Source organism: Bubalus bubalis, chromosome 2 (genome assembly GCF_019923935.1).
Source record: "Bubalus bubalis isolate 160015118507 breed Murrah chromosome 2, NDDB_SH_1, whole genome shotgun sequence".
NCBI classification, from domain to species: domain Eukaryota; kingdom Metazoa; phylum Chordata; class Mammalia; order Artiodactyla; family Bovidae; genus Bubalus; species Bubalus bubalis.
In genome coordinates, this window is record NC_059158.1 from 111,619,301 (window position 1) to 111,638,231 (window position 18,931).

Here is an 18,931-nt window from a genome sequence, read left to right on the forward strand (position 1 = left end):
ATACACAGACTGACCATGTACACAGACAGACCAATGAACATTTAAGTAAGTGCAACAAAATTCTGGCTGGATAACAGGAAAAGACACATAGTTGGATTCCCTACCTCATTCTATGCAGTAAAATAAATCCAAAATATTCACATGGCATTACTTAAAATGCATACAGAAAGACTCAGCTTAAATGTTTATGCCTCACCTTTTTAACCATGGGAACAGATAAAAATAAACAGGAAACTTGCTATTATATGTAAAGTCTTCAAGTTCTCCCATCTTTTCTAGGGATCAGCCAGAATAGGGAAAATGAGTGTGACTACCTCTGTTTGCATCCCAAACCTGCTTCTTTCCAGCTGTACAACCGTAATTCCACATACTTCAATTTCCTTATCCTGGAATGTGAATAGTAATAGCACTAGAGTGTTTATATGGGAATTACATCAAGTTAAGATACATGAAAGAACTTAGACTGTTAACCTGGCCCATAAAAAGTGGTATATAAGTAAAAACTGTTATTACTTGAGATACATCATTTCGTAAAGGAAGCACACACATCTAAGCACAGTAATGTAAACACTGTATATATATATTTATGTATATATAAGTAAATACACATATAAAACCATTTCTGAAGAATAAAAATGCAACTGTGAACAGCAGTGAAACTCTGAGTGAAGACTAAGAATGAGAGGAATGTTTTGAAAATGAGTAGCTATCCAATTGTCCAAGCAACATGTATTGAATAGACTTACTTCCCTCATTGAATACTCATGGCATTCTTGATGAAAATAAGTTGACCACAGACATGCAGGTTTATTTCTGGACTCACTTCTATTCCATTGATCTATATGTCCTTATGCCAGTATCACACTGTCTTGATTACTCCAGCTTTGTAATAAGTTTTGAAATGGGGAAGAGTGAGTCTTCCAATTTTGTTCTTTTTAAAGTCTGTTTTGGCTATTTTAAGTTCCTCTAAACTCCAAATGAATGTTAAAAGTCAGCTTGATTTCTTTCTTCAAGTGGACCTAGAGAATGTCATGCTGAGTGAAGTAAATAAGAAGGAGAAATATTGTATGATATCTCTTATATGTGGAATCTAGGAAGAAATGATACAAGTGAACTTACAAAACAGAAAGAGACTCACAGTCTTAGAAAACTTAGGGTTACCAGAGGGAAGGGAGAGACAGAAAGTTTGGGAAAGTCATGTACACACTGCTGTATTTAAAATGGAAAACCAACAAGGGCCTATTGTATAGCACATGAAACTCTACTCAATGTTATGTGCCAGCCGGATGGGAGGTGGATTTGGGGAAGAATGGTTACATGTATATGTATGCCTGATATTTCTATCAACATTTTGTATATGAGTATATGAATATACGGGCTTCCCTGGTGGCTCAATGATAATCTGCCTACCAATGCAGGAGATGCGAATTTGATTCCTGAGTGGGGAAGATCCCCAGAGGGCATGGCAACCCACTCCAATATGCTTCCCTGGAGAACCCCATGGACAGAGGATCCTGGCAGGCTACAGTCCATAGGGCCACAAAGAGTCAGACACGACTTAGCGACTAAACAACAAACAACATCACATGAGTACACCTTGTGCACTTCTTTTGTTAAACTTATAACTAAGTATTCTTTGTAATGCTTTGTAAATGGAATTGTTTTACTTGATTACTGCAAGTATATAAAAATACAATTACTGTTGTTGTGTATTGACCTTGTATCCTGAAACCTTGTTGAACCCACTTATTAGTTCTAATGGGCTGGTAACACCATTTCCAGTGAAATTCTCAGAGAGAGGGAAATAGTTTTGAGGTGGGAAGATATACCAAGACACGTCTAGTGCATCAGATGTCCAATTTTCTTTTGTTATTCTCCATCTTTTATATCCTATCTAGTTCGGAGAAGGCAATGGCACCCCACTCCAGTACTCTTGCCTGGAAAATCCCATGGTAGGAGGAGCCTGGAAGGCTGCAGTCCATGGGGTGGCTAAGAGTCGGACATGACTGAGCGACTTCACTTTCACTTTTCACTTTCATGCATTGGAGAAGGAAATGGCAGCCCACTCCAGTGTTCTTGCCTAGAGAATCCCAGGGACAGGGGAGCCTGGTGGGCTGCCGTCTTTGGGGTCACACAGAGTCAGACACGACTGAAGTGACTTAGCATAGCAGAACATTTGTTACTTCTTTTGTTGGCATTACCTTCTTAACATATATCTTAGAAAAAGTCAGCCAAGATTTATCTAGTTCCATGTTAATCATTTTTCTCCAATTTTTCTAATGGCGATAATAGTTTTCTTCACATTTATGTGAGGAGTCTTCTAGATCAATTAAATATAAAACTAGAAATGAAAAATTTCACATTATTTCTGAGTCTTCTCACTAAATTAAAAATCAATTCTAGGCTTATTTTGAGTAAGCCCAGTTCAGCCCTCGAAACATTACTAGGTAGGTCATGTAAAATCAACTTTTTTAAAAAGTATATTATGAGGCAATTGATTAATTTTATCTCAGTTACCTAGATTTATCCAAGGAAATTCTTCAACCTTAATTATTTTCCAAATACTGTCAATTCAACAATTTTATAGCATTAAATTAAGAAACTCAACAACATCAAGATATACAGATTAGGAATTAAAATCTTAATTGAAATGTATCAGTTTCTCATTGTTAATATTTCATTGCACATATTTCTGGCTTCATGAGGAAATTAGATTTAATAATCCGTATAGTTTTCTCATGCTATCATTATTAAAATGTTATACTGGAAAGATCAGAAGCTTTAGGACTTGACAAACTGAATTCACATCTTAATTCTGTTCTTTTAGCAGGCATATAACTGTCTTTAATTTCCTTAAGCAAAGTGAATCTCGAGTCACATATAATATAAAAATGGTGTATAACATGATTTGCTATGAAATATATTGATAAAGAAAACATTAAGGCTGAACCTCACACATAATGGTTGTTTTACAAATAGTTAAGCTTCCCAGGTGGTGCTAGTGGTAAAGAACCTGCCTTCCAATGCAGGAGACATAAAAGATGCAGTTTTGATCCTTGGGTTGGGAAGATCCCCTGGAGGATTGTATGGCAACTCACTCCAGTATTCTTGCCTGGAGAATCCCATGGACGGAGGAGGCTGGTGGGCTATCGTCCACAGGGTCACACAGAGTCAGACACAACTTCAGCAACTTAGCATGCATGCAAGTTTTTCTTAGGATATGAGAAGGCATGAAGAAAGCAATGCTGACACATGGCTGAACATAAAGTATTTTGAATGAGTCCTTAAGGGGGACAGGAGAGAATAAGAATGAATAGAGAGAATTTTATGATTAATAGTAGGCAACATCAACAAAGACATAGAATAGACAATCTTAAAAACTGCAAATGAATAAGAGTAAAAGCTAACAGCTTTCCATTTCAAGAAGCTGTATTCTTTTTCAATACAAAATTACAAAATGTTCTTTGTTAATTTTATCTACATTCTGTGGTGATAAATAACCTTTCTTATTGCCCCTTAACCTTTCTAATTGCCCTATGTCAGATATCTTATACTAAATTCTGCTGCAGTATCAAATAACTCCCTAAATCTCAGTGACTTCCACAGAAATTTAGTTTTTGCTTAAGTTATATGTTCATTTTGAGTTATATGTTCATTTGGGTTAAATGCAACTCCTTTTCTTCATTCCGGGATACAAGATGAAGGAACAACATCCATTTGGGACAGTTTCAATCCCATGGCAGAGGAAAAAGGAAACAGTGGTAGAAGGACATGATAGTTCCAAAAGCTTCTACTCATCAACAATACCCGTAATTTCTGCTCACATTTTATTGGTCAAAACACGTTATGGGTAAGACCAAAGTTAATAATTTGGGGTACATAGGCCTCCTACAGGAAAAGCAGAGAATACTTTGTATGAAAGTGAAAGTGTTGTCTGACTATTTGACACCATGGACCATAACCCACCAGGCTCCTCTATCCATGGGATTCTCCAGGCAAGAATACTGGAGCGGATAGCCATTCCCTTCTCCAGAGGATCTTACCAACCCAGGGATTGAACCCAAGTCTCTTGCATTGCAGGTGGATTCTTAACTGTCTGAGTTGTAGTTTGTATTTCTTGTTGTTGAGTTGCTAAGTCATGTCCAACTCTTTGCGACCCCATGGACTGCTGCATGCCAGGATTCCCTTTCCTTCACCTTTGTGTGAGAAAACTCCCACAGTTTGCTCAAACTCATGTCCACTGAGTCAGTGATGCCATCCAATCATTTCATCCTCTGTTGTCCCTTTCTCCTCCTTCCATCAATCTTTCCCAGCATCAGGGTCTTTTCCAGTGAGTCAGCTCTTCGCATCAGGTGACCAAAATATTGGAGCTTGAGGTTCAGCATCAGTCCATCCAATGAATATTCAGGGTTGATTTCCTTTAGGATTGACTGATTTGATCTCCCTGCTGTCCAAGGGACTCTCAAGAGTATTCACCAACAACACAGTTCAGAAGCATCAATTCTTTGGTGCTCAGCCTTCTTTATAGTCCAACTCTCACATCTGTACAAGAATACTAGAAAAACCATAGCTTTGACTATCTGGACCTTTGTAGGCAAAGTAATGTCTCTGCTTTTTAGGTTAATCATTGCTTTTCTTCCAAGGAGCAAGTGTCTTTTAATCTCATGGCTGTACTCACTATCTGCAGTGATTTTGCAGCCCAAGAAAGTAAATTCAGTCACTATTTCCATTGTATCCCCATCTGTTTGCCATGAAGTGATGGACCAGAAGCCATGATCTTAGTTTAGGAATGTTGAGTTTTAAGGCAGCTTTTTCATTCTCCTCTTTCACCTTCATCAAGAGGCTCTTTAATTCTTCTTTGCTATCTGCCATAAGGGTGGTGTTATATGCATATCTGAGGTTATTTAGATTTCTTCCCACAATCTTGATTCTAGCCTGTGATTCATCCAGCATGGTATTTCACATAATGTACTCTGCATATAAGTTAAATAATCAGGGTAGCAATATACAGCCTTGAGGTACTCGTTTCCCAGTTTGGAACCAGTCTGTTGTTCCATGTCTGGTTCTAGCTGTTGTTCTTGACCTGCATACAAGTTTCTCAGGAGGCAGGTCAGGTGGTCTGGTATTACCATCTCTTGAAGATTTTTCCGCAGTTTGTTGTGATCCACACAGTTAAGGCTTTAGCATAGTCAGTGAAGCAGAGAGTAGATGTTTTTCTGGAATTCTCTCACTTTTTCTATGATCCACTGGATGTTGGCAGTTTGATCTCTGGTTTCTCTCTCTCTTCTAAATTCAGCTTTTACATCTGGAAGTTCTTGGTTCACATACTGTTGAAGCCTGGCTTTAAGGATTTTGAGCATTACTTTGCTAGCATGGGAAACTAGTGCAATTGTGCAGTAGTGTGAACATTTTTGGCATTGCTCTTCTGTGGAATTGGAATGAAAACTGACCATTTCCAATCCTGTGACCACTGCAGAGTTTTCCAAATTTGCTGGCATATTGAGTGCAGCACTTTTCTAGCATCATCTTTTAGGATTTGAGATAGCTCAACTGGAATTCCATCACCTCCACTAGTTTTGTTCATAATGGTGCTTCCTAAGGCCCACTTGACTTCACATTCCAAGATGTCTGGCTCCAGGTGAGTGATCACACCATTTTGGTTATCTGGATCAATAAGAATTTTTTTATATAGTTTTTCTGTGTATTCTTGCAACCTCTTCTTGATATCTTCTGCTTCTGTTAGGTCCATACCATTTCTGTCCTTTATTGGGCCAATCTTTGCATGAGATGTTCCCTTGGTATCTCTAATTTTCTTGAAGAGACCTCTGCTGCTGCTGCTGCTAAGTTGCTTCAGTCGTGTCCGACTCTGTGCGACCCCACAGACAGCAGCCCACCAGGCTCCCCCATTCCTGGGATTCTCCAGGCAAGAACACTGGAGTGGGTTGCCATTTCCTTCTCCAATGCATGAAAGTGAAAAGTGAAAGTGAAGTCACTCAGTCGTGTCTGACTCTTCGCGACCCCATGGACTGCAGCCTACCAGGTTCCTCTGTCCATGGGATTTTCCAAGCAAGAGTACTGGAGTGGGTTGCCATTGCCTTCTCCAGAAGAGACCTCTAATCTTTCCTATTCTGCTGTTTTCCTCTATCTTGACATGTTCACTTAAAAAGGCTTTCTGATCTCTCCTTTCTATTCTCTGAAACTCTTGTATTCAGATGTGTATATCTTGCCTTTTCTTCTTTGCTTTTAGCTTCTCTTCTTTTCTCAGCTATTTTTAAGGCCTCCTCAGACAACCATTTTGCCTTTTTGCATTTCCTTTTGTTGTGGAAGGTTTTAATCACCACCTCCTGGACAGTGTTATGAACCTCCATCCATAGTTCTTCAGGTACTCTGTCTATCAGATCTAATCCCTTGAATCTATTGGTCACTTCCACAGACATACCTGAATGGCCTAGTGGTTTTCCCTACTTTCTTCAAGTTAAGTCTGAATTTTGCAGTAAGGAGTTCATGATCTGAGCCACAGTCAGCTCCAGGTCTTGTTTTTGCTGACTGTATAGAGATCTCCATTGGCTGCAAAGAATATAATCAATCTGATTTCGGTAATGACCATCTGGTAATGTCCATGTGTAGAGTCATCTCGTGTGTTGTTGGAAGAGGATGTTTGCTATGACCAGTACGTTCTCTTGGGACAACCCTGTTAACCTTTTTTCCTGCTTCATTTTGTACTCCAAGGCCAAACTTGCCTGTTACTTCAGATATCTCTTGACTTCCTACTTTTGCATTCCAGTCCCCTATGCTGATAAGGACATCTATTTCTGGTGTTAGTTTTTTCTGGTCCAGATGATCTTGTAGGTCTTCATAGAATCATTCAACTTCAGCTTCTTGGGTGTTAGTGGTTGGTGCATAGACTTGGATTATTGTGATATTGAATGGTTTGCTTTGGCAACAACCAAGATCATTCTGTTGTTTTTGAGATTGCAAACTAGAACTGCATTTTGGACTGTTCTGTTGAGTATGAGGGCTACTCCATTTCTTCTAGGGAATTCTTGCCCACAGTAGTAGATATAATGGTCATCTGAATAAAATTCACCTATTCCTGTCAATTTTAGTTCACTGATTCCTAAAATGTTGATGTTCCCTCTTGTCATCTCCTATTTGACCTCTTCCAATTTACTTTGATTCATGGACCTAACATTCCAGGTTCCTACGCAATATTTTTTTAAAAGCGTTGGACTTTATTTCACCAACAGACACATCCACAACTGGGCATTGTTTCCACTTTGGCTTTGCATAGTAATATAATAATCTAAAAGAAGATCCATCCTTTTCTCATCTTCTAAAATACATTATTGATTTGATGAGCACTTAAATACTGCTATAGACATAAATTCATGTTTTCCTCTGCTTTTCATTAGTAGTAGAATCTATTTTTCTTTCACTATGTCAGGTATATCCTAAATAAACAAGAACTCTCTCAGGTGTTTGGTGATGATCTTGATATATAAAAGCTTGAGCGTTGGCCTTTATCCTGCTATCAAAATATTGTCTTCACCTGACATGAATTGTTACACTACCAAAATATTTGGAGAACTATTGAAACCTAATCCTAAGGAGAATTTCTTAAGTTTAAAACAAGTAAGAGTTGGTGAAGGTGAAGTCGCTCAGTCGTGTCCGACTCTTTGCGACCCTGTGGACTGTAGCCTACCAGGCTTCTCCGTCCATGGGATTTTCCAGGCAAGAATACTGGAGAGGGTTACCATTTCCTTCTCCAGGGGATCTTCCCAACCCAGGGATCAAACCGAGGTCTCCCACATTGGAGGCAGACACTTTAACCTCTGAGCCACCAGGAAAGCCCAAGTAAGAGTTAGGGGAAAGAAAATAACTTTAGAAGGAAATAGAGAAAACTAGCCTCGTCAGCTCAGCAAGATCACTACTGACATCTACTGGATAGAAAATCAACCAGAAAATTGAGTCAGCTTGTGAGAACAGTTGTTTTGATTGGCATCTGTTGCATTAAAAAAAATTAGAATTAGCTATTAATTTTAGGGGGGATCCATCCAATTATATTTGGTAGTCACTGTTTTCTGGTATTATGTTGGTAACTGTAGCCAAAAAAAAAAAAAAAGAACAACTATTTCAGAGTAATAGTTTATTGAAAAATTTCACCACCCTGTCAGCATACATTAAGCTTTACTATGAGTTGTTTTCCAGGTTTGCTAACATATATAGTGCAGCACTTTAACAGCATCATCTTTTAAGATTTTAAGTAGCTCAGATGGGCATACCTAACAGCTTTCAAAATTAAGTTACTCATTGTACTAGAAACTTGATTAGCTGCTTATGTACAGTGTATCACCTTTCCTTACCATCAAGGATTCTAAAGGTTCTGTGATTTTATTCTTCTTGCAGACTAACAAGTTAACCTACCACATTTTTATGGATGCTGACAGATTAGAGACTCCTGGTTCAGAAAGGAACTGCTTATTACTCGTAGTAGTAGTGGCAGCTAGAGTAGTTGCCTCGTTTTTTTCTTTTTGTTCTGTGAGTCCAAATCCCAATTCCCACATGTTTATGTGAAGAGGAACAGAAAGCATTTGCACATGCTGTAGATTGTTTTACAGTACAGAAACTGTGATTAGAGCCCTAATATTTTTTTAATAAGAAATAAGCATGCCTGTCCTTTGCTCCAGTGGGAAATTTTATCATCATTATATTTGAGGGTAAGAATGTGTTTTATCTTTGCTCTGGGGGGAAACACTATATCTTCAATACTGTTCTCTCTACAAACATCTTTAAACAGATCAGAATAAATGACTGAAAATTATTTTATAAGACACACAAAAATGCAAGAGGTCCCTAGAGAATCCTCTCCCAGCAGTATCTGTCCCTCACTGGTACTCATCTTGGCTTCTGCCAAGTTTCCCCATGAGTATGCCACTGTTTTTCATGCTCAGTGATCTGAACAACAGAGATCAGGACCAAGTCCATTAATTTGCTTCATGTTTCATTTAATTAAGATTGCCATTATAGGTGGGATCAAGATGGTGGAGTGAGAAGATCTGGAGCTCACATCTTCCCATGAACACACCAAAACTATGTAGAGAACAACTCTGAGAATGACTTGAAGACAAGCAGGATAGATCTTTTGTAATTAAGGATGTAAAGAAAATCCACATTGCAACAGGTAGGGGAAGAGATGGGATCTAGTCAGGACTCATGCCCACAGTGTGCTGACCCAGAAAATGGAGGGCATATCACAAACTCAGAGTTTCCCCTCTAGGAGCAATGGTGTAAGCCTAATACGGGACACCCCAGCCCTGGGATCTGGCACCAGGAAGAGGAACCACCATAACTGGCTTTGAAATACAGTGAAGCTAAGGTCTAGAAGATCCTAAGGCTATAGAAAACTGAGATTCTGCTTGTAAAGTGGCCACACACAAACTTACTCAGTGAGTCCTGGTGTAGAGGCTGCAGGTTGAGAAGAGCCTGGCGCTCTAGATAACCTGCCAAGACCACCCCAGCAGCCCCTTGGCCCACACCTTGATCCAACTCCAGCCCTCCTGGCAAGGCTGTGGGCCCCATCACACCCTGGGAAAAGCTCCAGCCTGCACCAGACTCTAGTTCTACCCCTTCTGCCGAGGTAGACCCACCTTACTTTGGAAAAAAGCCCAGGTCAGGAAAATCCCCAGATTGTTTCCAGCTCAAGCCCCAGCCTCCTGCCAAAGCCACCAGGGATACTCAATCTGCATAGGAATGCTCTTACACAAGGCTACATCTTCAAGTCCAGGAGGGGTACTGTTTCACCTAATAGGAACAAACACAGAAAGTCAACAACATGAGAAGCCAAAGAATTAGTTCTAACTAGGTAAAACCCTAGTGAAATGATGTTAAGTAATTTATCTGATAAAGAATTTAAAGAAACAATGATACAAATAAATCCTCACTGAATCTGGCAGAGAATGGAGGAACACAATGAGAACTTAAAGAGTCAGAAATAAAAAATTACCAAACAGAGCTGAAAAAATGCAGTAAAAGAAAAGACAAATACACTAGGCAGAATCAACAGCAGATTAAATGATATAGAAAACACATGTTGTATCATGCATTTTCATAGAAGTCTGGGTGTATTCTGATAGTATTCTATCAGAACAGCAAAAAATAAACAATTTTAGAAATGAAGATAGTTTATGGACCTCTGAGTCAACATCAAACCTACTAGTATTCACATTATAGGGGTCTCAGGAGGAGAAGAGGGATAGAAGAGACAGAAAATTTATTTGAAAAAGTAATGACTGAAAATTTCCTTATCCTGGGGAAGAAAACAGATATCCAGGCCAGGTCACAAAAAGTCCCAAAGAAGATGAATCTGAAGAGATCCACACCAAAAGGTATTATACTCAAAATGGCAAAAATTAGATAATTTTGAAATCAATAAGAGAAAAACAATGAGTCATGTATAAGGGAATCTCCATTTGCCTATCAGCTGTTTTCTCAGTGGAAACTGCAGGCCTTTCTTCTTTTAGTCTCTACTCTTGTGGTTTTTTTTTTTTTTTTTTTTTTTTCCTGCAGCATTATGTTTGAGTACCTTTTTCTTTAGTTTTTACATATTTATTGTAGGTTTTTGGTTTGTGTTTACTATGAGGTGTAAAATTATTTTTTTAAGCTTATGGTCACTTAAGTTCAAACACATTCTAAAAGCTCTACATTTTTTACTCCCTCTTCCACATTTTGTTTTTTGACATCATATCCTTAATTGTGTATGTTTCTTAGCTATTTATTGCTACTGTGAAGGTTGAAAGACCAAAAAACCCCGTCAAATCAACTATGCATAGGTGCTATAGTCCGTGGGGTCACAAAGACTGAGTTATGTATGCGTAGTTGATTTTATGGGGCTTTTGGTCTTTTAACCTTCACACTAGCTTTTTAAGTGGTTGATCCATTGAGTTTACTGTGTATTTGCCTTTATTAGTAAGAATTTTTTCTTTCATATATTTTCTTGTTTCTAGCTATGACCTTTTTTGTTTAAATAAGACCCCTTAACATTTCTTGTAAGACTGGCTTAATGGTGATGAAGTCCTTTAGAGTTTGCTTACCCTGGAATTCTTAATGATACCTGACCAGGGAGAGCATCCTAGGTTGTTGGTTTTTTCCTTGCAAAAGGCACTTTAAATATTATCATGCTGAATTAAGGGGGTGGGAGAGTTGGGTGAAATAGGTTAAGAGGCTTAAGAATTACAAACTACCACTTATAAAATTTAAAAAAAAGTCACAAGGATACAATGTACAGCTCTGGTAAAAATAGTCAGTAATACTGTAATAACTTTGGTGTCTAATGCAAAGTCTAAACTTTGGTGTCTAAAAATATCACTATGATGTGCATCTGAAACTGATGTAGTGGTGTAAGTCAACTATACTTCAGTAAAAGAATAAAAGGGTATATATATATCATCAGGAATCCAGGTCGCAGGAGGCAGCCAACCTGCAGTATTGACCATTACCCACAGCTAGAATCAATCAGCTGAGTGAATTACATAAATCATCAGGGTTTATCCTAGAAATACAGGTGATTTTATTAAAAACCTGCACTGACCTGTCTACTTGGTCCACAGTTGTTATCCAGGTACAATAAGGGGCATCAGTGATTACAGACTTCATCTTGTCCTCCAAAGAGGAAATCTATGGCAATTCTATCCTGTGTCACAACTCTGACTATTGACTTGTTGATTACCTAAATGAATTTTAGAACTGAGGTGGTATTATTGATCACATCAGCTCCATTAAGGGCCAACTTTATGCAACCTCTACTAATTGGATGTTTCCCATTATAAGAATAATTGTCCACAAGGTATGTATTAATAATGAGTCATTTATCTCTCCAGAAATCTCCTGATTAGGCAAGGAATTTTACCTAATTTTAGAGATTTCCACAGTCATGTGAGGGTTATATGGTCTACTGATAGCTCTTTCTTAAGTCACCATGTTTTCAGAAGGAAGTCAAGTTAATACCTGACTTACACAACAGGAAGCAAATGGCCACAGTATACTTGGGAATAAAGTGTTATTTACAATTGTTGGTGCCACCAAAGTAAAACCTCCATTGGTCAAGGTCACTGGCTATCAGGACTTCCAACATGGTCCTCTGGCCAATAGATCTAAGGGTCCCCCGTTCAATTAAATGAGGATTTAACTCAATTGTTTTTGGAGGAACTGCTTGAGGAAAGTCAGTACAATCTATCCTGCTTATGTTACCAGTTGGGAGAATTTTACCTCATGAAACTGCACAAGGGCTATAAGAATGGAGGTAGGAAAAAGATCCAGATGTGTTTACAGATGTACTATGTGGGAGGTAAGGAGATGTTTTTTTCATTAGACTTCTTAGTAAGTTTAAGAAAGACGATGATCAAATCATAGTCACACATGCCTGGTGGGGAATGGAGGATGGTACCTCAAGTGATCAGTTCAATTTTAAGCTCTTAGAGCACTTCTGGGAAACAAAATCAGGAAATTTTCCTTTGTGAAAAGGCTCCAGAGGTAGTTCTGAAACTCAGAGATTAACATTCCTCTCTTCCGGTGTCTTAGGAATTTCTGCTTCTGGCGCTAGGATGTTCTCTCTCCATCATCACAAAATTGGAGTGCCCTATTTCAGATTGAGGGCAGGAGGAGAAGGGGATCACAGAGGATGAGATGGCTGGATGACATCTCCAACTCAATGGCATGAGTTTGAGCAAAGTCCAGCAGTTAGTGAAGGACAGGGAAGCCTGGCCTGCCACAGTCCATGGGGCCACAAAGAATCAGACACAAATTATTGACCGAACAAGAACAACTACTTCACTTTTTTTTTGGTTAAAGTCATCGCCCATGCACAGCTAGACTTCTGACTCAGAAAGGCCAGGTATAAAGGGGAAAAAGGACATTTTTTACAAAATTGTAGAAACCTATTATGTTACTCAGTTTGGCTTGAGTGGGCCACTGCAGGGGGACTCAACTAGCAATGGAGTCAAACAGATCATTATCCTGGCTGAGGACCATGTCAGTCCAATAAAAGAACTCAAGTGGCTGAACCAGAATTAAGTTTACATCCTTTACGCCCCCTTTTCCTGAGTTCCTATCCAAAGAGTATACCAACCAAACTAGCCTGGATTTTCCATTCAGTTCAGTTCAGTCGCTCAGTCGTGTCCGACTCTTTGCGACCCCATGAATCGCAGCACACCAGGCCTCCCTGTCCATCACCAATTCCCGGAGTTCACTCAGACTCACGTCCATCGAGTCAGTGATGCCATGCAGCCATCTCATCCTCTGTCGTCCCCTTCTCCTCCTGCCCCCAATCCCTCCCAGCATCAGAGTCTTTTCCAATGAGTCAACTCTTTTCATGAGGTGGCCAAAGTACTGGAGTTTCAGCTTTAGCATCAGCCCTTCCAAAGAACATCCAGGATTGATCTCCTTTAGAATGGACTGGTTGGATCTCCTTGCAGTCCAAGGGCTCTCAAGAGTCTTCTCCAACACCACAGTTCAAAAGCATCAATTCTTCGGCCCTCAGCTTTCTTCACAGTCCAATTCTCACATCCATACATGACCACTAGAAAAACCATAGCCTTGACTAGACGGACCTTTGTTGGCAAAGTAATGTCTCTGCTTTTGAATATGCTATCTAGATTGGTCATAACTTTCCTTCCAAGGAGTAAGCATCTTTTAATTTCATGGCTGCAGTCACCATCTGCAGTGATTTTGGAGCCCCCCCAAAATAAAGTCTGTCACTGTTTCCACTGTTTCCCCATCTATTTGCCATAAAGTGATGGGACCGGATGCCATGATCTTAGTTTTCTGAATGTTGAGCTTTAAGCCAATGTTTTCACTCTCCTCTTTCAATTTCATCAAGAGGCTTTTGAGTTCCTCTTCACTTTCTGCCATAAGGGTGGTGTCATCTGCATATCTGAGGTTATTGATATTTCTCCTGGCAATCTTGATTCCAGCTTGTGCTTCTTCCAGCCCAGTGTTTCTCATGATGTACTCTGCATGTACGTTAAATAAGCAGGGTGACAATATACAGCCTTGAGGTACTCCTTTTCCTATTTGGAACCAGTCTGTTGTTCCATGTCCAGTTCTAACTGTTGCTTCCTGACCTGAATATAGGTTTCTCAAGAGGCAGGTCAGGTGGTCTGGTATTCCCATCTCTTTCAGAATTTTCCACAGTTTATTGTGATCCACACAGTCAAAGGCTTTGGCATAGTCAATAAAGCAGAAATAGATGTTTTTCTGGAACTCTCTTGCTTTTTCCATGATCCAGCAGATGTTGGCAATTTGATCTCTGGTTCCCCTGCCTTTTCTAAAACCAGCTTGAACATCTGGAAGTTTACGGTTCACATATTGCTGAAGCCTGGCTTGGAGAATTTTAAGCATTACTTTACTAGCGTGTGAGATGAGTGCACTTGTGCGGTAGTTTGAGCATTCTTTGGCATTGCCTTTCCATTGGGATTGGAATGAAAACTGACCTTTTCCAGTCCCGTGGCCACTGCTGAGTTTTCCAAATTTGCTTGCATATTGAGTGCAGCACTTTCACAGCATCATCTTCCAGGATTTGAAATAGCTCAACTGGAATTCCATCACCTCCACTAGCTTTGTTTGTAGTGATGCTTTCTAAAGCCCACTTGACTTCACATTCCAGGATGGCTGTCTCTAGGTGAGTGATCCAGAAGGTAAAAAGCTTTGTGCCCAGAAATGGTAAGGAAGGAATCCTGAATTTTTAAAATGGGTTGGTGTAACCTTCTACCCTTTGAATTTGATCATTATTCAAGATACAGCCAAAAGGAGATGATCCTTTTCTGGGGATAGTTGTATTCAGTGTCCAAATTGCTTTACTCTAAAGTAGAGTGGGGCTGGAGGAAAGGAAAGTCAAAACTGACAAACAACTTTAGGGAATGATTTTGCAGTGTACAATATCAGATATATATGGATGGAAGGGAACATGGAAATTTCATCAAATAGCTGATAATCAGTTCATTAAGTGATATTTTATGCATGTGTAATTAACACTTATTAGTGAAGAAGCAATGGCACCCCACTCCAGTACTCTTGCCTGGAAAATCCCATGGATGGAGGAGCCTGGTAGGCTGCAGTCCATGGGGTCGTGAAGAGTTGGACACGACTGAGCGACTTCACTTTCACTTTTACCTTTCCTGCATTGGAGAAGTAAGTGGCAACCCACTCCAGTGTTCTTGCCTGGAGAATCCCAGGGATGGGGGAGCCTGGGGGGCTGCCATCTTTGGGATCACACAGAGTCGGACACGACTGAAGTGACTTAGCAGCAGCAGCAGCAGCAGCAGCAGCAACACTTATTAGACTGCAAGCTAGATGGATATCATGAAAAGTATACCTAGGCACAACATAGCCAATCTGTTGAAATCTAAGGACTAAAAAGAAAGTCACAAATTCCCTGGTGGTTCAGTGGTTAGGACATGTTGCTTTCATTACCAAGGGCCTGGGTTCAGTCCCTGGTCAGGGAACTAAGATCTGGAATCCGCAAGCCACATGGTGCAGGAAAAAAAAAAAAAAAACTTTTAAGGCAGTAAGAGCAAAAGAGTGGTATGATACATAAAGAATAATAACAAGATACTAGCCAAATCCCTGAAAGAAAAAAAAGGTCAGCAGAAAATGGAAGGGCATATTTAAGTTGCTGAAAGAAAAAAAAAATCTTTATCAAGTAAACCATCTTTCAAACCAGAAGACAAACTAAAAACATTTGAGATAAATAAAGTACAGAATTCATCTCAAGTACTTTGTGTTGTAAGAAGTGCTAGAACGAATCTTTTGGTTTGAAGGAAAATGATACAAGATGATATCTTGTATTCCCAGAATCAAAGATGATGGGAAATAGCAAACACCACACACTTTGTCATTTTCTTCTCTTAGTTTCTAAAAATGGCATATATTTAAAACAAAATTCTAACATTCTATGTGTAACATGTATGGATATGAATACGGTTGTGGTGGGGCTTCTCTGATGACTTGGCTGGTAAAGAAGAGAGACCACCCGCAATGCAGGAGGACCAGGATTTGCTCTCTGGGTCAAGAAGGTACCCTAGAGAAGGAAATGGCCACCCACCCCAGTATTCTTGCCTAGGAAATCCCATGCACAGAGGAGCCTGGTGGGTTATAGTCCATGGGGTCGCAAGAGCCTGACACGATTTAGCAACTAAACCACCACTACCACATGCATATGTATATAAGACAGCACAAAAGGTGTTAGATGAAAATATTGTTAAAAAATTTTTATGCTTTACACAAAATAAATATGAAGTTTAAGTAAATTGTGATAACTTCATGATTCATATTATAACCCCTAGAGCAACCACTAAAGAAAGCAATGCAAAATACAGCAGAAAAGCCAAAAGAGGACTTGAAATGGAATACTCGAAGTATATTCATTTAACCTAAAATTGGAAAAGAGAGAAGGAACAGAGTAACAAACTCATGAGCCAAATAGAAAAGTATTAAGGCAGATTTAATGCATGCATATTAATATATAAGTGGACAATAGACTCATTAAAAGGCAGAAATCAGACTGGATGAAAAGCAAGACACAACTATTGACTTCTCACAGAGATGCATTTTAATTATAGAGTAATTTGTTCTTGATATTCTCATAGACCGTAGTCATACTACCTTAGCTAAACTTAGGTCTGCAGCTTGGAAATACATATAGATGAAAACTGTAGGGACTGAGAGAATCAGACTTGGATCTATTACTCTTATTATCACAGGAGAGCAGTCCTACAGAGAAAAATGTGAAAATCAGAAAGACAGAAGGAGAAAAATTGGAATTGGTAACAAACTGGATACAAATGAGGTGGAAGTGTGAGAACTGACTTTGGACTTATTACAGAGGCATTTTGAAATTAACTTTGAACAGCATTTTTTTTTTTTTTAATTCAGTGAGTGATTTTAGTGGTTACCATAAAGGGAGTAAATATGGTTTTGTGTATTTGATTTCTTCCCCCTCTTCTCCTCCTTTTGGCCTCAGTTAGTGACAAGTATAGGTAGCATATAGTGGCAAAGAACCTGCCTGCCAATGCAGGAGACTTAAGAGATGTGGGTTCAATTCCTGCGTCAGGAAGATCCCCTGGAGAAGGAAATGGCAACCCACTCCAGTATTCTTGCCTGGACAATCCCATGGACAGAGGAGCCTGGCGGGCTACAGTCAATGGGATCACAGAGAGTCGGACACGACTGAAGTGACTGAGCATGAGTGACAAGCATATTCCAGAATGGGGAGAAGCTACCATCCGGAGCTTTAAATTGTACGAAATGGCAAAATTCAAGTGATTCATGAAAGAAGAGAAATTAACTTTCTACCAATTTTGTTCAGAAAGGTTTTTTCCTCCTATTCCTCAATTTTCCCCTTCTAGTACTGTCAAAATGCCCAGCTATCTTTTTATCCTTACTTCTCGTGTGATCTTATATGTAATGGAAAAACTTATTTTCCTGAGGAGGTAAAACACCAGATACATAAATCAGTCATAATATAAAGAACCTACAGCATGTCTGCCCTCTCAACTCAGTATACAGAGACATGCACATTACCACATTGTGAGAATCTGAAGTAAATTCCACACACACAAAGCTATTCAACTTCTCTATCTCTAATTTATGAATAAATGATACCCAAAATCAAAGCTGCTTTGGTTTATCCATGAAGCAAAAACGTTCATCCTTAGATCATCATAGAAATCTGCCTGGAGGGTTGAACTGAATGGAAAGAAGACTGTGTCATTACAATGCTTTTATTTTTTTATTTTTGGGCCAAGCCTCATGGAAATGTTTTTTAAACATATTTTCCTTTAATGTCAGGGATGGCCCTATGTTCAGATTAGCTGTATAAACTCACAGCGGAGTAAGAAATAGCCTCATAGGGATAATATCTCTGAAAAAAGAGACATTAATAATCCAAATAAGCCCAACTGTCCCGAAGAGATAAGATATGGAGAAATGAGTAGAAGGCTGAATATAGATTGAACCAGAGACATCGGGTACACAAAAGACTATTCTAGGGAGGAAACTACCTGGTATTCTACATTTGAATACGTGCAGTTTTAGACACTGATGTGGTGACTTACTAGAGCAAACACTGCCAGGTAGATAAGAATTGCTGTATCTTCCAAAAGCACATAGCCTAAGTCTCAACACATATATTGCATTACAAAGCCAGTTGAGAGAGCACCATATCAAATAATTGTACAATTCTCTTCCCTTTCCAGTCCTGCTGAGATGTCATCAGCTAAAGCAAGGGGGCTTCACATTCAGTGGTAAATAGAAAATATTTTGGAAAGTAAATGTGTTTCCAGAGAGTTAAAAAGTACAGTCTTGGATAAAATATATGTTTTTGGAATATTGATTTGTGTCTTTGACTGTATTATTCCTCATGTGTGTGGAGTGTACAAGACAGAATTAAGCCTCATTAGGACTGTATTCTATCCACACACAGTGCTTTCTGTCCACACATATTCCAGCCACTCAGGACACAAGAATCTTGACTCTAATTTTATAAGATGATTCCCATTCAATACTTTATCAAAATAGGGAGGTCTCTTTAATTTGGGAATGTATGTGAGGACAAAAAAAAGACAATAAGAACTACATATTATTTCCTGTGCACACATATAATGAGCTCTAAGGTAATTTGACGGCTTTTGATTTTTATTTGCTGTCATATTTATCATAATACTGATCATAATTTATAAGCATGTAATAAGGGTCTAGTTCTGCTCTTCTCTGTTATCTTTTTGGGTTTGCTCCAATGTCTGCATTTTGAAGTTTGAATGCCTTATTTTGTTTCTATTTTTGCTCATGGGACCGCCTCTAGCAGTTGATTCCCATAGAAGCTGTATTTTACTCCCATGCATTCTACTCAATGCTAGCTTCCCATTTTTTTGTATTATCA